Source organism: Haliotis rubra, unplaced genomic scaffold, assembly GCF_003918875.1.
Source record: "Haliotis rubra isolate DU_JTF1 unplaced genomic scaffold, ASM391887v1 Scf809, whole genome shotgun sequence".
Lineage (NCBI taxonomy): Eukaryota > Metazoa > Mollusca > Gastropoda > Lepetellida > Haliotidae > Haliotis > Haliotis rubra.
In genome coordinates this window covers 308100-335335 of record NW_025767534.1, presented here as the reverse complement: position 1 = coordinate 335335, position 27236 = coordinate 308100, and the positions used below count along the sequence as shown (strand labels likewise).

Sequence of the window (27236 nt, the reverse complement as noted above, 5' to 3'; positions counted from 1 at the left end):
GGTGCTCACCCCTGAACTCGTTCCTTTCATTGCGGCTCATGGCCCAGGTCTACAGTTCCAGCATGATAATGCTCGGCCGCATACCGCGATGTTGACACGAAATGTCCTTCAAAACGCTGGAATCAACGTCATGGACTGGCCATCGAGGTCCCCTGACCTTAATCCAAAAGAGCACGTTTGGGATGCACTTGGGAGAAGGCTTCGTGGTCTTAGGAACCAACCTCAGAATTTGCAGGAACTTGGCGCTGCCTTGCAAGAGCAATGGCGCAGAATCCCCAACCACGTGTTCACAAGCATCAGGCAGTCGATGAGGAGACGGTGTTTGGCAGTGGTGAATGCGTGGGGCGGCCATATACGATATTGAACTGAGAAGTTTCGCATTTTTATTCTTGTGACTTGACACTCTGTATACCCATGTTTTGGAACGGCGGTGTAGCCTAATGAAACTGATTATGGCACTGTCAGTGTATCGAGTACATCACACAGATCTCAGCAATGAAATAAATAACAATTTAACCATCTTACCATCTCTTGTTCTTTTGTAGTGCCCTGAAGAAAGAATGTGAAGTTTCTTGTTTGACTCTGTATATATAGAAGAGTCAATCCTTCAGTGTGTGTTGACGTTTCGTGAGATTACAGTTAGCACTCCTTAAGTATTTGGTGATTATTTCCTTGAGTATCTTTCCAGGTGGTAACAGATAGCTTACCTTGAGTGTGCGTTGGCATCGTTCAAGCATCTCTATAGTTGGGAACCGTTAGCTCACCTTCATTGTCTCTCGAGAACTTCCACTCGAGACGCGTTAACCTACCCTGAATGTACTTTGGTGTCCTTTCCATAGTTTAACGTCTCTTCCATTCTTCAGTTCAACAGCAACTCGTCCACACGTCCCAAGTATTGCTAAACTTAAGTCAGCTCTGGAATCGGAATCTCGTTCCTCCCGGTCTTGACAGTTACCTTGTAAGTCCCATTTTCCCCTGTGGTTTGGAAGGGGGTAAAGCCACTGTTTATCGCTGCTCATTTAGGCAGTCTCATCAATCAGCATCAACCGTCGTCGACAGGTTATTTATCTTTCCATAATTAAGAAGATATTTTAAAATTCTATTCTTTTTAAAATATCAATAAACACACATTTATGAAAATATGCAATACATATATCTCATCACGTGTATGTCCCTGTCAATTTAATACATATTCACACTATAGTTCAATGTCAAACATCACGATGTACAGACGGTACAGAACTGAAAGCTGGTGACACACACGTTTGGTTTTGAACTTCGTCATAGGATTTTTAACTTGTATAAAATGCAAATATAAAATGAAGAGCTTTGACCCAAATGCGACACAGAAGCTATAATGACACCCGTGCAAAGAGACAATCCCACGTGGAGCAAACACGCATGTATATACAAAGGGAAAACATTCACAACTAGACCAGCAACTGAGTGAGATAAACTGCCCTTGTGAAATCAGAAAGATCACAGTCACTACCATGGCCTGTCGACACCACCCGCGTTTATCAGTTCTAGATTGTTTAACAGGTATGGTGTTTCCTAGTTTTTATGACTGGGACAGTAATTATATTGTAGGCTATTGGGCTCACTGTCGACTGTAACAACATTTCAGACATGAAATCAGTGATGCACTGTCATCCATTCGGGAAGCTGATTACTTAAATGAGATGTTAGTATTTCAACATAAAGCAGATTATTGTTTTGAAAATATATCTGTGACATATAAACCTATGTTTCAAAATATATGTTGACTAGACGATATAAATTTACTACCGGTGTTTCCCTGTCTTAGGTGTTACACCATACTTATGATAAAAAACTCAGACAGTTCAGGAAAAAGTTCTTTTTTCTTCTTCTTCTTTTGCTTAACGTCCCACTTAGCAAGATTCCAGCTATATAACGGCCAACTGAGAAATGCTCGACTCTTGAGATCAACAGCATGGGCATCGGTGTATGCAGTTGGGATTCCAAGTCAGCGAGTCTGAACTCCCGGTCCCAATCTCGACTCTTAAGACTAGCATGTGTTGAGGAAGACTCATTCTACCCCAGATCTTCACCGGTTAAATAAAAAACAACAAAGGACATCCGTTGGTACTTAATCGGCAAGACCCTTCTGCAGCTCAACAATGTGAACTTGTGGCCAAATGTATTGTTTGGTTAAGGTAATATACACAACTAAAACTAAGTTCAATGTGATACCACATCCGTCATGCTGTTGTGTTTCCGACCAGCATGCTTAATTAGAAACAAACCGTCCCCTTCCTTAAAATAAATGTTTTATATTGATGTGTGAAAACATTATTAAGTTATGTGTGATCTCTGGCTGTACTCGTAATTTCTCGGAATGTGCCAAGCATTTACGAGGATACTTACATGGGCATCTCTTCATGCATGTTTGTTGGTACATCACGTCTCCAGCTGTTCTGTCGTTTCGCCCATCGTCACATACTTCAAGAGAATGTAAACAGAGACTAGAGCAGACATAACAATGAACATTGGGTAGCAGAATGTGTCTGTAGCATCCTACATGCACTGTAAGAGGCGAGTACATAGACGGACACACATACACAAACACGCACACACACACACACACACACACATACACCCACCCACATAAAAAACTAATCTGAGTACAGTAAGCATCTACTTACGATCATCACTGTAACCCCGACATCGTTTGCTGTGTCTGCTGTACACAAAATACAGACATTTCCCGTGTGTGCCACAGGTCACGCCACATGAAACCAGGTTATGTTCAAGAACAGAGTATAATGGTTCCTTTGTCTCCTCGCTCTTGTCATTTTTGCAACTATACATGTGAGACGTTACATAACCATTGCCACGAACGTAAACTGTCCAAACGACGCACATATACCAAATATTGCCAGCAGATAGGAACGTCATCCTTGTAAACTACAAAGTAGGAATATTGTTAGTACAATGAGTTTTTTTTCTCCAACATGTTTCGCGAAATGAATCTACCTAAATGAAATTTGATATTCCCATTTAAAAGTGATTTGGTGGAAAAGGTATCAAATGTCAAGACATGAATGTCCATTGTTCAGTCAAATGGAGTTCTTTGACTATCGATATATCTGTAAGCCTATGCAGTTTCTAAAACAAAAACCTGAACAAGACTAGGCTTCCTAGTTGTGAATTCTATTTGTGTGGACTTATCAGTCAGTTGTCAGAGCTTCAGCAAAACAACGGATAGAATGTCGCGTAGCATGTGTTATTAATAGTGAGTGAGTGTGTGAGTGAGTGAGTTAATATATAGTGAAATCTATACAATACTTCATCCATATCGAGAGGAGACCAATTAATATATTAATATACTGTACGCTTTTCAAAACCAAATGCAGAACTTTCTTCTCACAAGGTGGTGTTTTTATTATGATTGTACCGTTTTGTTAACATGTTTTTCAATCCAAATTGACAGTTATTACCAACATCAGTGTGTTTTCTGATGAAAAAGCATATCGACAAAACGCACTGAAAAAGGCAGACATGGTGAAAGGCTCCGTATGACATTCGTGAAAATGAAAATGCACGCGCATGTCGTGACAACCTTTCAATGAAAGCGAGTCCTAAACTCGCCTGAAATCAATTTTGTTTTGACACAATCACCATGCCATAATGACATCGGGCTATAGATCACCAGCAAATGAAGAAAGATCCCCATACTAGTGACCATTGGGACTTACAGTATGTTTGCTACCTGCATGGACTAAAGAAGAAAATTGTAGTCAGATTCAACCATAATTAAAATGACGAAAATGCTGCATTTATAGTGAGTGAGCTAAGATTTAAAGTCACATCGGCAATGTTTCAGCCATATCGTGACTAAAACTAGTTCTAAATTCATAATACATACATATAATATATACAAGCCTGTCAACGAAGGACAGTAAAACCACTAGCTTATCACAGATTGAGTTAAAACTAGCTAGCATATATCTTTTAAAGTAGAACAATTATTTCTGGACAATACAATGTAAAATGAGCTATAGATCGCCAACAACTGCTGCATTTATAAAAGCTGGTAACTTTAAATTTCCATTGAATGTTTCGGGGCTTACGTACCCTCTCCGGTTGACAATAATTTTACTATAATTTAACCCCTTTAGAGGATACAGTCACTAACAATCTCAGTTACTAATTTAAATGTTCATTCATAAAAAATATATCTGTCTACAATACATTACAATAAAGATGTTCAATTAGTTCTATTTGTTTTTAAAAATCGATAGTGAAATGGTAATTTCAATTACTAAAAAGATACTTTGCTGTTTTTGCGCTGAAATAATTATCCCTTAATCAATACAGTCAGTCAATTTATGTTTGCACTTAAAAGACCAAAGGCCTATAGTACATGTATACAGACAATGTTATTAGGCAGTAGGGGTACACTTTTTCTTCTTTGTGGCATGTTATAGATACACTGACATGTTTTCTATATGTTTCGTACTAGAACAGGTACGACAACGACAGGTAGACACAACGACAATGATATTCATCTTCAATTAGAATCAAATCACACCTTTACATATTCTATCTATCTCTGTATTCCAATATAGCTACCTGTTTCTACTAACAAATCATGGGATCAGCAATGGAATTTTGTAAGCGTGATTCTATATTTCCGAACATTCAAAGATGAGTAATAGGTCTCATTGTATAATTGGCCAAGCCAACTCTGGATACATACATATATATTGTACCTTTGTTCAATGGATATGAGAAATTTTGGATGCGAGGCTGTGTACTGTTAGACATACAGTGTACTCTGTCAATACCGGCATCATTGGGACCAAATTAAAATGCCGGTTTTGACAGAGTACCGGTTTAGCTAGGTTCAGCCCCCATCAAGATATCCATCCCCTACATTGGCAAACCATCACATCAAATCAGCCGTCTACTAAAACAACAAAGCTGCCATAGATACCACCTTCTCCGCGTCCTCCAACTTAACAGCATTCTCAATGCCAACGGAAGAAAACCCGCCACCGTAAAGAACAACAACCCTAAATGTGTCATCTACAAAATAAACTGTGATTGTGGGCAGAGCTACATAGGCGAAACTTACCGACCCATCAACACCCGAGTGAAAGAACATCAGACCTCTGTTACCAATTCCGACAGCAAATAAGCCATCTCCGACCACATCAAAGCAAGCCCCAATCATCAAATAGAGTGGTCTGACATCACCATTCTCGCTAACAAACAAACAGACTTCACTAAACGCAAGCTCACCGAAGCCATCCACATCAAACGCCAAAAGCCCACCATCAACAGAGACCAAGGATACTTCATTCCATCCGCTTATGATGCACTCATCCACCAAGCCCAACCTACTGTATAGACTCTGCTGTATAAACATACCATTATTATTTGTACATCATTGGCTTCTCCGCCTGTCCTTTGTCTTCTCTCTGGCTTCATCAGCTTTCTGCCTAGCCAATTATGTTAATTATATTGTTTTCTTTGTTACATTGTTACATACAGTATATATACACTTTCCCCCTCTTCATGTTCCATTATGCTTGACAACGGTACAAGAATCTGTATCGAAACGTCGCACTCACCAATAAAAAGAAGTTGTTATCCATAAAGTTTGTCCTATACTGAGTATAGTATATGACGTGGTGTCACCATCGTGTTACCATTGATTCCAATGTCGTATTGGTCAGTTGCAAGATCATTATATAACTAAATAATATCATTTAAAAGTGTATGCTTACAAGAAAGGTTTTTGATAGCCTTAAGGCATGGGAGGGAGTATGAAAATAGGATATTCTAATATGGCGTTAGCTTCTGCTGTAAAAATAGATCTGTTAACCGGTATTCTAGACGATATTGTTGTCATCGCACACTTAATGCAAGGTAAATGTACAGTAGTAAGAAGCTAAAGAGGACAATGTTACACTTAATGAAAGTCCAAAGACAAATGTGTCGGGATGAGGTCTTGACAAATAACTACCATGTTCATATAGTATAGTGAGTTTTGTACAATGGGCACTGTATTTGACGAACTTCGATATTATGGAAACGGTATTGATAGTATAGTGAGTTATGTACAATGGGCACTGTATTTGACGAACTTCGATATTATGGAAACGGTATTGATAGTATAGTGAGTTTTGTACAATGGGCACTGTATTTGACGAACATCGATATTATGGAAACGGTATGTATAGTATAGTGAGTTTTGTACAATGGGCACTGTATTTGACTAACATCGATATTATGGAAACGGTATTTATTTATTTGAGCTCAATACTGCAATGACTCAAAGAAGTAAATAATGTTCCTTGTCCATTTCAACAAATGTTTTCTTTCTGCTTGTTGACGATTCTGTCTGTGGACTGAAAGCCATTGGTCTTGCATTTTCTAATCGCTGCCATAAGGATGAGTGGTTCGTTGCATACGTGAGTTAAAAAAGCATTAAACATCGTATCAGCAGACCGGTGAAGATCCGGGTTAGAATTGGTCTTCAGCAACCCATGCCTGTCGTAAGAGGCGACTAAGGGGATCGGTTGGTCAGGCTCGCTGACTTGGTTGACACATGTCATATGTTCCCAATTGCGCAGATCGATGCTCATGCTGTCGATCACTGGAATGCCTGGTCCAGCCCCGATTATTTACTGACCGCCGCCATATAGCTGGAATATTGCTGAGTGTGGCGTATACTCACTCACTCGTATCAGCAGTATCCTAGTTGTATAGCGACGAGGAGGTACAATATTTATATATATACATATACATGACTCTTCCTACAGAAAATTGTTATTAAGTAAAGTGAGCCATGACTGTGAGGCTAAATGAGTATTGTGCTACCGCACATTGCCTGACCCATGTGTATGAAGGACTATGCACCTCAGTGGGAGCGAAGTGGCATTGAAACCCACCATCTTGAACCCTTTGTGCCGCCAATATTTGGGATACTTGTTTCACAGACTCAAACTGAATTTGAGCTATTGCAGCAGTAAAGATGTTTATAGGTTTCAACTAATGCAGAGGACATCGAAACAGTGGCCGAAGGTGTAAGTTTAAACAGACCAAGACGTGTTGCTCGCTCCGTTGGTATAGTACTTGTTGTTGAGTTCGGTGTTTTTGTGGTGTTCAGGTGAGATGAAATTGGGTTTTAACGTAGTGCTTGAGAATATTTCGCTCATTTGACGACGTGCATGCGTGTGTATGTGTATATGCGGCTGCTTGTACTAGCCCAGACTTAAACTGGATTTATAGTGCTAGCCCACTGAGATACCATGCCGCAGTGAAGCATGAATACCCCACTCAGACTCCGAGCCGACCAGTCCTTGTTGCAATCGAGAGAGATTACATCTGTGGCTGGACTTTTCTAATATTGACTCAAGGCATTCATGCTGAGGTCGATATGGTGATCTTTTAATGAATGAATGGCCATGATCATTTTAACTTATTCATGGTTGTGTGTATGACTGACTCTGGTCCAACCAAATCAGTGGCTGAAAAACCACCGGTTTGTTGACCAGCCATAGGTAAGATATGAGACACACTGACCCTTCCATGTGTAACCCTGTGACAATGATATGGATGCTGATTACTGCTCTGATGGTATAGCATATACTTTTTGGAAGCTCTTGTTAATGAACTTAATGCAGCATGATTCACTGATTTTCCTATCTAAATGAAGCTTTCGTCAGATATATGTTCAGGTTTAAGAATATTCAAGCTGACCTAAATCTTCTATACATCAGCAGACGCACAGTGTTAACAGTCACTGAACATATTTCTTTCAAAAAAGAGAAAGGAGAAGGGACACGTACCTTGATGAATATTGAAAACAAATGTGGACTGATCAAGTTAATGGTTCGATGCAAAGAGATGTGGACACGACATTTCAGTAAACCCTTTTTCTTCTGAGTACATGTTATAAAAAACAGGCGAACACGAATTTCCCAGTGTCCCCGGCCGTGATATTGCTTATAGAGGGTAAAACAAAATTCACTCACACAGTTACTTACTCGCGTATTTCCCAACAAAACTTCATGGCGCTGATAATTTAATGAACTAATGACGCCAACAGATGTTCAGGTAAAGTGTAAGTCTGTCTACATAAGACGCCCATAAATATATATATATGCTAACTTGTATTGCTATGTGTGCATATGTGTGTTGGTTGATGAACGGAAGAAGAAAATATTCGCCAAAATGCAACATGGTCCCATGGTGCCCGATCACGTTGTCATAGCAGGTAACACAAAGCCCAATGCTGAAGCTAAAGCAGCCCTTGACAAGCCCTTAGCTCCACTGCTGATCCCGTACAGTGATTTCAAACCCACTATCAAAAGTCATACTCGGGACCTTATGCAAAAAAGGTGTGACACCCAAGTAGGAAGAAATAAACTTCACGAATTGAAGCCAACAAGTGGTTATTCCTACTTGGGTTGTCAGTCAAGACGTAATGAGGTAATTTTACGACGATGTCGTACTGGCCACAGTCGGTTTACTCATGACTCTCTGCTGAAAAGGGATGGGAATGAACTGCATGTGTGTCTCTTGCGATGAAGTGTTCACCATCAAGTATTCTGCTTGACTGTGTGGACTTTTCGACTGCAAGGGATGTATATTATCATGCGAGAAATATCAGAAATTAAAAAACCCGATGGATCAACCATTAAAGATCAAGAAGAAATACTAAAAGAAATCCAAAGCTTTTATAAAAAAAACATATAAAAATGAAAACTGCACCCAAATTAATCTTTATTCTTTGTTAAACAAACACAATATACCAAAACTAAATGAAGACAGTGCCGCAGCTTTAGAGGGAGAACTAACATATGAAGAAACCCTAGAAGCATTGAAAAAGATGAAAAATGAAAAAAGTCCCGGACCAGACGGGTTTACAACAGAATTTCTAAAATTCCTCTGGATATACTTGAACAAATTCTTGATAAACTCGTTAAATTACGCATATCAAAACGAAAATCCATCAGTTACCCAGAAACAAGGATTAATAACATGCTTACCAAAAGAAAACAAACCAAAACTACTTTTAAAAAATTGGCGGCCAATCTCTCTTCTTAACACATCATATAAAATTGCATCAGCGGTTATAGCTAATAGAATGAAGAAAGTATTACCACTAATAATAAATGACGATCAAAAAGGCTTTGTACCAGGAAGATATATTGGTGAGGTCACAAGGCTGATATACGATCTAATGGAGTACACAGAATCTTACCAAATACCAAGACTATTACTTCTAATAGATTTTGAAAAGGCTTTTGATTCAGTTGATAGAAACTTTATACTAAATGTATTAAGATTCTTTAATTTTGGACCTAGTTTTCAGAAGTGGAACACAACTCTTTTTAAAGATATGCAATCAAGTGTACTTGTAAACGGATTTGCTAGCACCTTTTTTCCTATAGCCAGAGGTTGTCGCCAAGGAGATCCGGTATCGCCATATATTTTTGTTTTATGCCCAGAAATTTTAGCTATACTTATCAGAAATAATAAAAATATAAAAGGTATTAAAAAGGGAAGTATTGAATATGTTCTTGCACAATTTGCTGACGATACCTCTTTATCTTTAGACGGCACTGGGAGCAGTCTATATGCCTTGTTGAACATTTTATCCTTTTTTGCAAGGTTTTCTGGCTTGAAAGTTAATGCTGACAAGACAATACTGATCTGGATAGGTTCAAAGAAAAGATGTAGATATAAACTCTGTAAAGACTGGAACTTAGATTGGACTCAAAGTGACTTCAAGCTACTGGGTATTATGTTTGATGTAGACCTTGACAAAATGGTGAAACTGTACTATGATAACAAGTTCAAAAAGATAGAGAAGGAAATGAAATTATGGTCAATAAGAACACTTACTCCAATCGGTAGAAATGTTGTTTTGAAATCACTACTGCTTGCAAAATTAAACCATTTATTTTCCTCAATTCCATCACCCCCAGATGAAATAATACATCAACTTCAACAAGCCTGCTTCAAATTTGAATGGAAAAACAAACCGGATAAGATTAAAAGAGACGTTCTAGCTATGCCACCTGATTACGGAGGAATTAGTGTCCCACTCATAAAGAATAATATTTATGCACATACAATAGCATGGATAAAAAAATTATATTCCAGTAACTGCAAATGGAAAGCATTAGTGGATAGCTGTATACCTAACTACGGAAGACTTTGGTTAGCGGATCCTGAATATTTGGAAAAACATATAAAACCATACATAAGAAATCCATTTTGGAGAGATGTGAGTGAGTGAGTGAAGATCATATTTACAAAAGCATTATAAGATAATAAACCCAAATGACATGTTAAACCAATGTATTTGGTTTAATTATATGTTTAGCATAGGTAATGAAACAAATTTTATAAACAATTGGTACAATGCAGGAATACACTTTATATATGATCTAATGAACCCAACCACAGGAGAATTCTATACTTATGAAGAACTACAAAAAATATATCAAGTTAAAACAAATATCTTAAGATACCACAGTATTAAATCTTCCATAATTGCCTGCTTAAAGAGAAGACATATCACTCTACCTAAAACACTCCCATTCTCACCAATACTACCATTTAATTTATCCAATCTTAATCTAAAGGTCAAAGGCACCAAAACCTTCTACCTTTCTTTACTGGACTCAAATTACAATAAGTCATATGCACATAAAAAGTGGGAAAGAGTCTTTGAAACACAGTATGATAACACAATGCTACAAAACATATATGTGATGGCAAAACGATCCACAAAATGTAGCAATTTGAAATGGTTACAGATGAAGACATTGTATGATATTATACCCACAAATATGTTCTTAAATAGGATCGGTCTAAAGGACACACCTGTATGTACATTCTGTTCAAAGGAGTGGGTGAGTTATTATTTAACGTCACATCGGCAATATTTCAGCCATATCGTGACGAGAACATATTTGATTTTGAAATGAAACATATGTATATAATAAAAACCTGCCGACGAAGGACAGTAAAACAACTAGAATATCACAATTACAACTAAAACTAGTATGGAGAGTTAAAACTGATAGCACTATCTGTTCAAAGGAACTAGAAACAATTGTCAACCTACTCTGTAATTGTTGTCATGTTAAAAAGATTTGGGAGAGTTTGAGCAGATGGCTAATGACTGTAAAAGGTACCATTGACTTTACACCAGAAATCATCTTACTTGGATTTAAAGGGAAAAACAATCATTCTTTAAATGCAATATGTCTTGTTGTGAAACAGGTAATATACACACAAAAAATAAAAGAACAAGTTCCAAGTTTCAAGCATGTAGTAAGCGAGGTATCAAATTACTATGAAATTACAAAATATAATGCGTATTCTACATGCAGCAACGGTTTTATACCTTCTGGTCATCTCTCCATAATCTATTTACAGAAAATACTAGGTCAGAAAACATATAATAAATGTATTTAATTACTATTATTAGTATTGGAATCACTGAGATAAGATATTCAAAGACGTTTATTCATTGTATGAAGGGGATTTGTGAGGGTGTATTGAGTATACTTGATATATTGTATATGAATATCTGTATGAATATACTTATGTGAATGCATTCTTCATGTACTATGTAAAATGTGGAAATAAAGATGATAAAAAAAATATAAAAAATCATGCGAGAATCTAACAGATCCGTTTTTTCCGTGTGAGCGGGCAACTACCTGAAGGAAGTTGACGTGTATCATGTATTGTAACTAGGTAATGTGAATAACGAATCGCTTGCTTTTGGATTTGGTGCTATGACATCTTCTGCTTTTTTAATACGACTGTGATGAATATATGTGTTTTGAAACTAGAACTCATTTACACTTTGTACTTGAAATGTTCATGAAAGCAGATTTGTGCTGGTCATTATATGGCTGAAATAATGTTGATGTGACGTGAAGCCCAAGTCAACGTAACAACTCAACGCCAAGAATTACGCAAGCATAAGATCGTTATGCCAGATATGTGCGCTTCATGACGTCAGATGGACTTTAACTGCAGCCAGGTCGCCATCAGCACACTGATATACGACTACAAGCAAACAGTCCAGACCCAAGACCACCAGACAATCCAGTGATCGACTGAGTGAGCATCGATCAATTGGGATACTATGACATGCGTCAACCAAGCCAGCGAGCCTGACCACTCGATCCCGTTAGTCAAATGAAACAGAAGTGTACGCCTCTTTCTAAATACAGATTGCGAAGGAACTTTGTGAGTATGCTAGGTATATTCTTTCGGATTCCAATCCTTGAAGACCTCTCAGAATTAAGGTCATTTCCCAAATTCAAAGTTGCTGGATTTTAATGCCACTTTGACTCTGTTTCAATTATGTACATTTTGTAGTACGTACATGGTTAACCCCTGAAACTTATGACAGCCTAGAAAGACTGCAAACAAAGGGGACGTTTCATAGCTCAGAGCAGCTTATCTTTGACAAATGGCAATATCTCCAGACCCATTGCCTGCGGTGAAATATATTTACCAATGAAGTTGGCAGAAAATGTCTCCCTAAAACTATTTGCTGGTTTAAATGTGTAGAATTTATTTCACCGCATTAAAATGTCGCGACTTTCATCTGAGATGCAAATGCCCTGTTAAGAGGCTGTTGAGTTTGCGTGTTTTGTACTGTTCTTCAATTTTAAAACGTTTATCTGAAGCTGGCCAATACACACAAACTTTAATGGGACATTTAGTATCTTCAAACACGCTCTCGTGGTAATGTCTCTTTAATTTTCATTTTATATAGCCAAAGAAACCTATTTGTAGAAATATGTTAAATGTTCAATGAAACAGCTATTATTTATTAATGACCACGGATAGGTGATATTTGGAAATGAGGCGTTTTCGCTATTCCCAGTGAAAGTTTACTCCAGATATGAAGCACTGTCCCGCAGGAATGATTTGGTGCATGTGCATATTTTGGGTAGATCAAGTTTGTAGCAGTGATTTCTTTTCATTGGGAGGCAAAGAATCCCCAATATTCTCTGTTCATGACACTAGCCTTGCCTCGTGTGCCACGACATGTTACAAAGACAGCGGGTGTATGTGCTTTGTGTACACCGAGAGTGACAAAAGATGCGACGGCTACGTGAAATTCCGTAAGTACATATCTGACCACAAGCTTCACTCATATATGTCTGTATATGTCTTCCCACTGATGTGACGATAACTTTTAACTCACTCACTCAATACATTCACACTAAATGTTTTCAGAGACTTGTGGCGATGGTGACGTTACTGGGACAAGAGGAAGAAGCGCTGATGGTCCAGTGTACAGACAGAAGTGCATTAAGAGATGCATGGTTGAACGTAAGTATTCCTGTATGACCTTGTTAGTCGACTGTATATTATTAGGCTCTAACCTGCCAGCAACTACAAAGGTCCACTGCCATGCTTTGCGGCTGTTGTCCCAGTCTGTGATCGAATCCTCTGGCGCAATGCATGGGTATTTGTGTTGGCTTCTTTTTCATAATTAATAGTTTATTTGTGACATGGTCCGGGCGAGATATATATACACGCTGAAGTAGCTGACCTCTTTAATATCGTTGATATTTTTTGTCTCTTTGGGAATTCTTAGAAAGACTTAAACAACATTGGCTCATGATAACGTAAGGGATAGTCCTCTGCTGAAGAAATGCAGGATAATATTATTCCTATACTGATTGATAGCTCTACCCGTAAATAAATCAATACATTTGTAAATGAATGAATGAATAGAAATGAGGAACTAAGACGAACTTTTAAGATCCTAAGCACAAAAGCCGTGTTGTTGACAACAAAGACAAGTATGGACCTCAAGGCCTGGATATTCGAGTTAACATAAAAAAACTCGTTTAGCTGTTTTCGAAATTGTTGGAACCCTCGTTTATAAAGAGAGTTTTAAGATCTAGGAGAGCTAAATATCTGTAGTGACTTTATTTTTGGCACTTTCAACTGTTTGATGGGAATCCCCATATACACGAAAAACTCATCACCGGTTTTGATAGCCAGAGTCGAAAGTCAAAAATTCTATTCCAATCAGAAGACAATATATATAACACAACTTGTACATAATTTGGAAAGGATACACGCTGATGCTGTCGGCAGGCCATGGAAACCCTTCTGTTTAACCTCAGATCACTGTGTATTCGGGAATGTTTTATCATCGTTCATGAATGTGTTGAACATGATGCCATGCTCAGTATTTCAGGTTCTTAAAATGGAAAGATCTTCTATTATCAATCTTGTATCGCATTTGAGTTAAAGTTCTTCTCTTGGTGCACAGAACTCTGAATTCCTGCAGAGGTATAGTCAGAAACAGGGCCCGTTGCCTTTCTCATATGAATGAGGACGACATTGTTAATGAACTACAAAACCAGGGCGTAACAGGAGTAAAGCGTTTTTTTCTAAAAAGAAAGACGATTGATTGCACAATTGTCAAATTGAATACGTACTTGTTTACATTCTCACTTTCCACGCTTCCAAAAAGTATAAAAGCTGGGTACTTTAACGTCGGAGTTGAGGTATATGTACCAACTCCGCTCCGATGTTTCAAATGCCAAAAGTTTGGTCATGGGGCCAGGTTCTGCCGTAATACCATGGTATGTTCCCGTTGTGGTGGTGCACATGAACTCTCTGAGTGCACGAATAGCATCAAGTGTGAGTGAGTGAGTGAGTGAGTGAGTTAATTTAACGTCACATCGGCAATATTTCAGCCATATCGTGACGAGAACATTTTACATTGTAATGGAATATGTATATATTATAAAACCTGTCATCGAAGGACAGTAAAGCAACTAGAGTATCACAGATATATATATGTAAAACTAGTAATTGAATCTAAAACATTTTAACCATAGGGGACAACACAATCTAAAAATGGGCTATAGATCGCTAACAACTGAAGGTAGATCACCATACTAGGGACCATGGGGACTTACAGTACATTAGCTTCCTGCATGGGCCCTAGCTGGATTTACATCATCCCCTCAGCCGTTAGCAATTAAGACATATCTAGCCATACATTAAAATTACAAATATTCTACGATTAAAAAAACGGAAAGTTGAAATTTACTTTGAATGTTTTGGGACTTACGTACCCTCTCAGGAGGACAATAATTTTACAGTACTTTAACCCCCCTCGAGGATACAGCCACTAACAATCTATGTTACTAATTCAGACTTCCAATCATAAAATATTTAGCTATTTACAAATCTGTTAACAAATTTAATTCTTTTAAAAAAAAACAATTATTAAATGATGACTTATATTAGTAAAAAGATCCTTCATAGTTCGGGATTTGAAATAGATATCCCTTGTGATGGAGTACTCAACACAGTCAAGCAAGACATGCTTGACCGTGATTCGTTCATCACAAGGGATACAAAACGGAGGATCCTCACCTTTTAATAGGTACTCATGCGTATATCTTGTGTGGCCAATACGACATCGTCGCGTAATGACCTCTTCAAATCTGGACTGACAACCCAAGTAAGTGTAACCGATATAGGGTTTTATTGCATGTAATTTATTGATACCTACTTGGGTGTCCCACTTCTTTTGCATCAGATCACGGATATAAGATCTTATAGCAGCTTTGTAATCAGAGTATGGGATCAGAAGTGGTGTCACAGATTTGTTGAGTGCTGCCTTAGCAGCAATATCAGCCATTGTGTTCCCAGGAATGCCAACGTGGCTGGGTAAGCAACAAAAGACAATGTCGCATTGGCCAGTAGCAAGTTCATTGTACAATTCAATAATTTCTAATAAAAGTGGATGTTTGCAAGAAAGATTTTTAATAGCCTGAAGACACGAAAGAGAATCTGAAAAGATGATGTATTGTTTATATTTACGGTGTTTATTAATATATTTAAGAGCTGTTAGTATTGCGTTTGCTTCTGCTGTGAAAATTGAACTGTCATTGAGTAGTCTGGAAGATATTGTTTTGGACCCAATGACAGTGGCACAAGCAACCGCGCCACCATCCTTGGATCCATCTGTATATAAGGATTTATAGGTATTATATTTATTTCTTAATTGACTAAATTCTTGTTTATACTGTAGATCATTAGTTTCTGATTTTTTAAATGTGGTTAATGTTAAGTCAACTTCTGGCCTCACCAATTGCCAAAGAGGAGAAGAAAGAAGACGGGAAGGAGATATATTGTCCAGCTCAATGCCGGCAGCAGAAATGAAAGGTTTAATTCTGAGCCCAAGAGGCGGAACAACAGAAGGTTTCTTGGTGTATAAATCCTCATAGAGGGGATTGAAGATACAGTTATATGCAGGGTTAGATTTGTGAGAGTATCGTTTTGTAATATATTGTAAAGATAGTTTGGTACAGCGTTGTGGAAGAGATGGCTCATCTGCCTCGACATAGAAACTGTCAACAGGAGAAGTTCGAAAAGACCCAAGACAAAGTCTTAGACCTTGGTGGTGGACAGAATCAAGTAGTTTTAGGTTGCTTTTGCAGGCTCCATCATACACAATGGAGCCATAATCAAGCTTCGAACGGACCAGTGATCTATATAGATGCAAGAGGGTAGATTGATCCCTTCCCCATTTTGAATGAGACACGACTTTTAATAAATCGAGCGCCTTCAGGCATTTAGTTTTTAGGGATTTGATATGAGGAAGAAACGTGAAATGGGAGTCAAAAATCAGACCCAAGAACTTGGCCTCCTTGACAACTTTGATGGGAAGGCCATTTAAAGTTAGTTCAGGGTCCTTACGAGGCTTATATTTTCTACAAAAGTGTATGCAATTTGTTTTTGACTTAGAAAATTTAAAGCCATTTTCAAGACACCATTTATTTATTTTATTTAAACACAACTGCAATTGCCGTTCAATAGTATGCATATTTTTACCACGACAGGAAACATTAAAATCATCCACAAATAACGATCCATCAACTGAATCGTTTAAAACTTTTGATAAACTATTTATCTTTATGCTAAATAGTGTGACAGACAAAATACTGCCTTGTGGGACACCCTGATCCTGATTGTAATGGTCGGATAGGGTAGAACCCACGCGGAGTTGAAATTGTCTGTCCCTTAAAAGTTGGCTATAAATTGAGGCAAACGGCCTCGCAATCCGAAGCCATGTAAATCTTTTAAAATGCCATATTTCCACGTTGTGTCATATGCCTTTTCAAGATCAAAAAAGATAGACACAGCGTGTTGTTTATTTATGAGAGCGTTTTTAACAAACGATTCCAAACGTACTAAGTGATCGACAGTACTTCTGTTTTTACAGAAACCACATTGTATATCTGTTATGAGGTTATTTGTTTCCAAGTACCAAACAAGTCGATTATTAATCATGCATTCCATGGTTTTGCAAACACAGCTAGTGAGAGGAATTGGTCGATAATTCGAAGGATCCGTATGATCACGTCCAGGTTTAGGGATCGGGACAATGATAGCATCACGCCATGAAGAAGGAAACTCTCCAGAAGTCCAAATATCATCAAAGATATTCCAAAGGGTTTCTAAACATGAATCCGGTAAATGCTTCAGGAGTTGATAATGAATGTTATCAGCTCCTGTAGCAGTATCGTGGGCCTAGTCAAGAGCAGTATTGAGCTCATGAGTCGAAAACACCTCATTATAATCTTCCCCATTATCTGAAGTAAAATTAATAGGCTTCTTTTCTTGCTGTTTTTGATACTGTTGGAAGTGAGGTACATAATTTGAGGAAGAAGAATGTTGTGCCAGTGTTTCGCCAAGTTTATTAGCAATATCAGATTTATTAGTTAATAACTGATCACCGTCTTTGAGATGGTGAACACTAGATCTAGAGCCCTTACCTTTGATTTTCTGGATCATATTCCATACCTTAGATATCGGCGTACGTGAATTAATTTTCGATACATAGTTTCGCCAAGATTGACGTTTATTTTGTTTAAAAGTACGCCTTGCCTTAGCGTTGAAAATTTTAAATTTGTTCAAGTTATGGACCATAGGATGGCGACGGAAGTAATGTTCAGCCTTTTTCCGTGCCTTGCGAGCCTGTTTGCATTCAGCATCAAACCAAGGTTTTCGTAGGTGAGGATTTGCAGAGGACTTTGGGATACACTCGTCAGCTATGTTGTTTAGTTCATCAGAAAATAATTTTATTGCATCAGGAACATTAATAAAAAGGTCTGGTTTAAGTTTGTCAGTACAGAGAGTTTCCTATAAAGGCCAGTTAGCCTTTTTAAAATTCCATCTTGATGATGGAGGAACGTCAGATGGGTTCACGGGTTTTAATAGTGTTGGGAAATGGTCACTTCCACAGAGGTCATCGTGGACAGACCATTCAAATTCACTCAATAAGTTGGAGTCTGTAATCGACAAATCCAGAGCAGAATATGTTCCTGTGCCAGGATGTAAATATGTCTTCGAACCATCATTATAAATGCATAGATCATTATTTGAGATGAAATCCTCCAGTAATTTACCTTTGGTGTTTGTATTAGTACCACCCCATAGTGGGTTATGGCCATTTAAATCACCCACGTTTAAACAGGGTTTAGGTAGTTGATCATAGAGAGCTTGAAAATCAGTCAAGTGAAGTGTTGAAGAAGGCGGGATGTACAGTGAGCATAATGTAAAGACAACATGAAGTGTAAGTCTCACTGCAATGGCTTGAAGATTAGTTGTAAGTGGGACAGGGCTGTGAATTACATTCTGCTTAACAAGGATTGATGATCCACCAGTGGCTCTATCACCCGGAGGTGAGAAGGAATGATATGCAACGTACTGACGTAGATTAAACGTATCTGTCTGTTTCAGATATGTTTCCTGCAGACAAAATGCTCGTGGTGACAAATCTTGGACTAAAAGCTGCAATTCATTAAAGTTAGTCCTTAACCCTCTACAATTCCACTGTAATATATTTTGGGAATGATTCATGATTTGGGTGCACTTATTGGCGATCTACCACGCCTTGATTTAGAAGGCGATGAACTCCCTGACCGGTGATGGATAAGTTCGGATGTATCCATATCTTCGAGAGACCCATACTTGTTAAAAAGCTGGATGTCATATTTTGAACCTTTAGCGATCCTATCGCTATGGCTGATTCTATTTAGTTTTTGATTTCCTTTCACAGTTTGCGTAACTTGAGATCCATGAACAGATTTAGATGGACACGAATCTGATTTGGATTTTGAATGAACGGTTGTACCGGAGGACTTCCCTTTATCTGGTTGAGTCTTTGGACAAGCAGAATTCTTCTGTGAAGAAGGCATAGACTGAGGTTGAGAGGACGTCACTGTAGCTTGTAACACGTCTGCAGTCTGGGTAGCAGATTCTCCTCGTGTCAACAAGTCTTGATTTGGGATGGGTTCAGGAGTAGAAGATTTTATCCATGTCAGCTCTGTTTGACATTCAACTGAGGCTGTGGTCGTGAGTGGTCTTTTAATAACAGAAGCATAAGAGTTACTTGGGTAAACAGATGGAACAAGTTTCTTAGCTTCAGCATAGCTGATGTTTTGAGAATGTTTTATTTTATTGACTTCCATTTCCCTCTTCCATACCGGGCAATCTTTTGATGAGGAGGAATGCTGTCCTGAACAATTGACACATTTTTTAAAGTTGTTTGTACAATCTTCTGTGACATGAGATTGCTCCCCACAATGAGCACAAGTTATAGGGTTTGAGCAAGAATTTATCCCATGACCAAATTTCTGGCATTTAAAACACCTCAATGGATTTGGAATATACAATTCAACTTGAAGATTGCAATACCCGGCTTTAATTGATTTTGGTGCCGTTGGAGAGACAAATGAAAACAAATATGTGTTTGTTGGAATCACTTCTGAATTCTTACGCCTCGTAAAACGTTTCACGTACGTAACACCTTGATCTTTGAGTTCAAGCATGATGTCAAGCTCCGTCATGTCCTCCAAAAGATGATCTCGATCCCTGACAATGCCTTTACTTGAATTCAGTGTACGATGGATTGACCCTGAAACAGGGAATCCAGCCAAAGTATCAATTGACTGCAGGTTAGCTGCTTGATGTCGTTTACTACATTCAATGAGCAACGACCCAGATCTCATTCGCTTGATATTTTAACATCTCATGCAATACCATACACTGCTTTAGATACAGCAAACGGATTGAGTTTAATTGGCTTTTTGTCTGGAGATTCTATCACTAGAAATCTTGGCCAGTAGTCTACCTGTGTCAATGGTCTATAAGTATCATTTGTGCTTTGATCATTATCAAGCTGACGTTTTTTTCTCAGGGGGGTTTCAGGTCCCATGTTAATGTATAAAAGATTCATCAACCCAGCTCCCCACCCACCACGGAGTGTCATAAAAGACGGTGCTATATACAAGTGGACCTCCGACTTGTAGCACCAAGGATACTGGGATGATATACTCAAGCAGAAAGATTAAACAAGTAATCAATCTACCAGATTGGCCCATGAGCCATCGCCTTCTGGGCATAAGACTCTAGGCAATGTAAATAGTACATATTTCAAAATCAAGTGATGATTTATAAACAAAAATGCGTCAAGACCTAAAGTCAAAAATGTAATACATAATATAAATTTTGTGCAGATACAATTTAATGCACAGGGCTCGACATGACCAGCCGGTTGGTAGAACCGGGCCCATTCTACCACCCGTCTAGGTGAAGTTAGGGTCGAAGTGGTGTATTGGGCAAAGGAACGCTGTTCCTGGAGCCCTTGCCCTCAACCACCAGAATCCCGTCCGCCACAGACACAGGGGCGCAACCCACGGCAAACAGGTTGGTGGACCTAATATCCCCCCGGGTCCACAACGGGGGGTTGAAGGGCGCTTAGCGTGACCCAGCACCCACCACGAGGAGGTGGCCCTTCATGGGTGCCTCATCAAGTGTGCTTACTGCGACGGCGAACACTTGGCCTCATCAAAATCATGCCCTGCCTACGAACGTGAGACTAAAATTCAAAAGATAAAACACACCAGCAACATTTCTTATGCTGAAGCTAAAAAGCAGGTAACTGTATCAACCAATTCAGCTCTTTCATATTCAACGGTAGTTTCTTCTCGTGGCAATACCTCCCTAAACCACCAACCCACCCCCACCCCCCCGACATCAACGTCGTGCCAGACATCCATATCCTGGGTACCAAATGAAACATTAATGCTTCGAAAATAAATTCACGGACGCCGATGTCCAAGGTATGGAACATGATCCAGAGAATTAAAGGTAAGGGTACCAAATCAAGCATTCATCATCTCAAAACTGGGGACCAATTGTTAACAGATCAATCTGACATCGCAAATAAACTTGGTGAAACACTCGCAAAATATTCTTCCTCGTCAAACTATGTTCCTAAATTTCAAAAATACAAAAAATTGCAAGAAAAGAAACAAGCAAATTTTCATTCGGATAATGGGGAAGACTATAATGAAATCTTTTCTATCCACGATCTTCATACTGCTCTTGACCAAGCTCACAATACTGCAACAGGAGCTGATAACATTCATTATCAACTCCTGAAACACTTACCTTAATCCTGTTTAGAAACACTATTAAATATTTTTGATGACATTTGGACGTCTCGTAAATTTCCTTCATCTTGGCGTGATGCCATTGTTGTACCAATACCTAAACCTGGACGTGTTCATACAGATCCCTCAAATTATACGCCCATTTCCTTGACTGGTTGCGTTTGCAAAACCATGGAGCGCATGGTCAATAACAGATTAACTTGGTACTCAGAGTCCAATAATTTAATCACAAATATTTTCATGTGGTTTTCGTAAAAATCGCAGTACCATTGACCATTTAGTTCGATTGGAGTCATTCGTTTAGAATGCCATTCTTAACAAACAGCATGCAGTGTCAACATTTCTCGATTTACAGAAGCCTATGACACGACATGGAAGCACGGCATTTTACAAGATTTACATGATTTTGGTTTATGAGGCCGTTTGCCTCAGTTTATATCCGAGTTTTTAACTGATAGGCAATTTCAAGTCCGAGTGGGTTCTACCCTGTCTGACCATTATAAGCAGGATCAGGGTGTCCCACAAGGCAGTATTTTGTCTGTCACATTGTTTAGTATTAAGATCAACAGTTTATCAAAGGTCTTAAACGATTCAATTGATGGATCAATTTTTGTGGAGGATTTTAATATTTCTTGTCGTGGTAAAAGTATGCATACTATTGAACGGCAATTGCAGTTGTGTTTAAACAAAATTGATAAATGGTGTCTTGAAAACAGCATTGAATTGTCTTGATCCAAAACTAATTGTATCCATTTGTTTAGAACATATAAACCGCATAAAGACCCTGAACTGTGTCTAAATGGCTCTCCCATCAAAATCGTTAAGGAAGCCAAGTTCTTGGGTTTAATTTTTGACTCGCAACTAACTTTTCTTCCCCATATCAAGTCCCTAAAAACTAAATGCTTGAAGGCACTTGACTTGTTGAAAGTCGTTTCCGATTCTAAGTGGGGAGGGGATCAAGCTACCCTCCTACAATTATATCGATCATTGGTACATTCCAAACTTGATTGTGGCTCCATCGTGTATGGTGGAGCCTGCAACAGTAATCTAAAACTTTTAGATTCTGTCCACCACCAAGGTCTAAAACTATGTCTTGGCTCCTTTAGAACTTCACCTGTTGACAGCCTCTGCGTCGAGGCTGATGAGCCATCTCTTACACAACGCCATATAAAATTAACTTTACAGTATATAACAAAACTTTGTTCCAATGAGTCAAACCCTGCATATAAATGTGTCTTTAATCCACTATATGAAGATCTGTATAACAAGAAGCCTTCTCTTGTTCCGCCTCTTGGTATAAGAGTGAAACCTTTCCTTTCTGCTGCTGGCATTGAGCTAGAACATGGACACATTTTGATAATCTCTGTATTAAATGTATAATAAACAACTTCAAAATGTCTCGTCTTTGATTTTGAAGACCTTGAGCAATTTTCCTTTCCACAAGTTGACCTAACTCTGACAAAGTTATAAAAATCAGAAATTAATGAATTACAATATAAACAAGAATAAAATCAATTAAAAAGTAAATATAACACATATAAATCATTATTTACAGATTGGTCCAAGGACGGTGGCGCAGTGGCATGTGCCAATGTCATTGGATCCAGAACAATATCTTATAGAATACCGGATAACAGCTCTATATTTACAGCAGAAGCAAACGCCATATTAACAGCACTTAAATATATTCAACGACATCCTAAACTTAAACAATATATAATATTTTCTGACACTCTTCCTTGCCTTCAGGCTATTAAAAATCTATCTTGCAAACATCCACTTTTAATTGAAATAATCGAATGATCTTGCTACTGGCCAATGCGACATTGTCTTCTGTTGGTTGCCCAGACACGTTGGCATTTCTGGGAACACAATGGCCGATCTTGCTGCCAAGGCAGCACTCAACAAATCTGTGACACCACTTCTGATCCCGTACTCTGATTACAAAGCTGCTATTAGATCTTATATCCGTGATCTGATGCAGAAGAAGTGAGATACCAGAGTAGGTATCAATAAAACCCTACACCTACTTGGGTTGTCAGTCCAGACTTGAAGAGGTCATCATACGACGATGTCGTATTGGCCACACAAGTACACTCATGAGTACTTGTTGAAAGGTGAGGATCCTCCTTTTTGTATCCCTTGTGATGAAAGAATCACAGTCAAGCATGTCCTGCTTGACTGTGTTGAATATTCCATCACAAGGGATAAGTATTTCAAAGTAATACTATGAAGGATCTTTTTAATGTTAGTTCTCATTTAATTATTGCATTTTTAAAAGAATTAGATTTGTTTAGTGATTTGTAAATAGATACATATTTTATTATTGGTACATTGAATTAGTAACTGAGATTGTTAGTGGCTGTACCCTCAAAGGGGGTTGACGTATTGTAAAATTATTGTCCTCCTGAGAGGGTACGTAAGTCCCAAAACATTTAGTCAATTTAAGTGTACCAGGTTTTTAATCATAGAATATGTGTGCTTTTAATTTAAGGCTAGATTTCTCTTCTGTCGCAAATGGCTGGAGGGATGGTGTAAATCCCTGAAGAGCCACCTCCTCGTGGTGTGTGCTGGGTAACGCTAAGCGCTCTTCGACCCCTCGTTGTGGACCCGGGGCAATATTTGGTCCACCAACCCGTTTGCCTTGGGTTTCGCCCCTGTGTCTGTGGAGGACGGGAGGCTGGTGGTTGAGGGCAATAGGATCCTGGAACCGTGTTCCTTTTGCCCAACACATCACTTCGCCCCTTACTTCACCTAGACGGGTGGTAGAACTGGCCCGGTTCTATCAATCGGCTGGTCACGTCAAGCCCTGTGCATGGTGGTTATATTTGCACAATAAATTATGATTGGGTCTTGGAAATTTTGATTTTCAATGTTTAAATTATTCATAACTTTAAATTGCCTAGAGTCCTATGCCAGAAGGCGGTGGCTCATGGGCCAATCTGGTGATGTTGACCCCTGGGTAATGTATGTCTCCTATTTCTTGTCAAGGGCCGAACCAGTCTGGCATTAAATTGGTAGATAAATACAGCTATTCATGTCATATTCTCTGGAGTATAACACCCCTGTATCCCTGGTGTCAGCATCTTGGATATCCGATGCATATTGACACAGTCCTTGTTGACACTCCATGGTGGGTGGGGAGCAGGGGTGTCGAATCATTTCCTTTCGCCATGGCACTATCACATGCTGGTTCATCTCGTAGTGAAAAGAAAAGACGTTTTGAAGATTTAGATCCCACATCTGTATCAAATTCTTCTGACAGTGATTCTTGGCCACGATTTTTAGTCATTGAGGCTGCAGATTTCCTGCCAATCAAATTAAATCCGTTTGCCATTTCAAAGGCTGTTTCTGGTATTTGTGGTGAAGTAAAGAATGTCACCCGTCTTCGTAGTGGTTCACTTCTTGTGGAGTGTGCACGGAGACAGCAATCTGTCAATTTGTTATCCATCAAAACATTTGCCAACATTGAGGTTGCTGTGTCTGTGCACAGAACGTTAAATTCCTGTCGCGGCATCGTTCGTGACAGAGCCAGATGTCTTGCTGACATGAGTGAAGAGGACATTGCCACAGAACTAAAAGAACAAGCAGTGACGGCAGTAAAACGTTTTACAGTCAAGAGATGGTGTTATCATTAACACCAATACGTATCTTTTGACGTTTGCTCGGTCTCATATTCCAACATCAATTAAAGCAGGATATTTCAAAATCGGAGTGGAGGTGTATGTCCCCAATCCACTCCGGTGTTAAAAATGTCAGAAGTTTGGCCACGGATCACAGTCTTGTCGTAACTCTCTGGTGTGTCCCCGTTGTTCAGACCACCATGAGGAACCAGATTGTCAGAAAGATCACAAGTGCACAAACTGTGAGGGTCAGCATCCTGCTTCATCCAGGGCATGCCCTGTGTGGCAAAAAGAGTCAAAAATCATGAGACTTAAGTGTGAAAACAATATTTCGTACTTTGAGGCAAAAAAATTGTTATCAGGCCAAACATCAACTCCATCCACTGTCACATATTCTGCTGCAGTTACACGCTCTGTAGCAACGTCTTCTATTTCCTGTCAGACTGACTTGACTTGGGTCAAGTCAGAGAAACCTATCGTGTCAGCTACTCTAACTATGGCTGTAGTCACTCAGTCTCCACCCCTGGTCACTACATCTACGTCGGGAAGCCAAACAGACCGTCTGCCTGGCAATTCATCTCAAACGTCTTCGTCTCAACCGTCAAGTGCAAATACAAAGAAAAATAAGAAAGAAAGGAAACTAAACAAAAACAACCCTACCATCCCTTCATCTTCAGAGGTTCCTCTAGAAAACTCTTTTGGGCCTCTAGATATGGAGGTTACTCTGTCTACACAAGACAGACAGAGGAACAGTTCCTCCTCACATTCAAGGGAACGATCGCCAATTGAGCCACCATGACTCAGTTGTCGACTTTAATGCAGTGGAATTGCAGAGGATTGAAAAATAACTTCAATGAGATTCATTGCCAATGCGACATCGTCTTTTGTTGCTTACCCAGCCACGTTGGTATTTCTGGGAACACAATGGCTGATATTGCTGCTAAGGCAGCACTCAACAAATCTGTGACACCAATTCTGATCCCATACTCTGATTACAAAGCTGCTATAAGATCTTACATCCGTGATCTGATGCAAAAGAAGTGGGATACCCAAGTAGGTATCAATAAATTACATGAAATAAAACCCTATATCGGTTACACTTACTTGGGTTGTCAGTCCAGATTTGAAGAGGTCATTATGCGACGATGTCGTATTGGCCACACAAGATATACTCACGAATACCTATTGAAAGGTGAGGATCCTCCATTTTGTATCCCTTGTGATGAAAGAATCACGGTCAAGCATGTCTTGCTTGACTGTGTTGAGTATTCCATCACAAGGGATAAATATTTTAAATCACGAACTATGAAGGATCTTTTTAATAGTATCAGTTCTCATTTAATTATTGCATTTTTAAAGGAATTAGATTTGTTCAATGATTTGTAAATACATAAATATTTTAAGATTGGAAGTTTGAATTAGTAACATAGATTGTTAGTGGCTGTATCCTCGAGGGGTGTTAAAGTACTGTAACATTATTGTCCTCCTGAGAGGGTATGTAAGTCCCACAACATTCGAAGTAAATTAAAATGTTCCACTTTTTTAATCGTAGAATACCTGTTCTTTTAATGTATGGCTAATTTTGCTAAATTGCTAACGGCTGAAGGGATGGTGTAAATCCAGCTAGTGTCCATGAAGGAAGCAAATGTACTGTAAGTCCCCATGGTCCCTAGTATGGTGATCTACCTTCAGTTGTTGGCGATCAATAGCCTGTTTTTTCTATTGTATCGTCTTGTATAGTTCAAATGTTTTAGATTTAGTTACTAGTTTTACCTATATCTGTGATACTCTAGTTATTTTACTGTCCTTCGTCGGCAGAATTTTATAATTTCACTTAAATTGTTGATATATTTATAACTTGCTTTAGTCACGATATGGCTGAAATATTGCCGATGTGACTTAAAATCTTAACTCACTCACTCACTCACTTCACCTAGACGGGTGGTTGAACTGGCCCAGTTCTATCAATCGGCTGGTCATGTCATGTCCTGAATATGGACAGCGTGTTGTTCACGGCAGGTCTATCTAACACTACTTACCAGTAATTTTTGTGTTTTGTTAAATTGCCTAGAGTCCAATGCCAGAAGGCGGTGGC

At 38.8% G+C, this 27236-nt stretch overlaps 1 long non-coding RNA gene across 1 annotated transcript; it reads left to right on the top strand.

The window, feature by feature from the left end:
• Positions 1–604: 604 nt before the first annotated feature.
• LOC124261782 lies at positions 605–25895 on the top strand. Its single transcript, XR_006894425.1, has 3 exons — positions 605–616; positions 2519–2524; positions 25819–25895. It is a non-coding gene; the product is annotated as an uncharacterized LOC124261782 (long non-coding RNA).
• The last annotated feature ends 1341 nt before the right edge of the window (positions 25896–27236 follow it).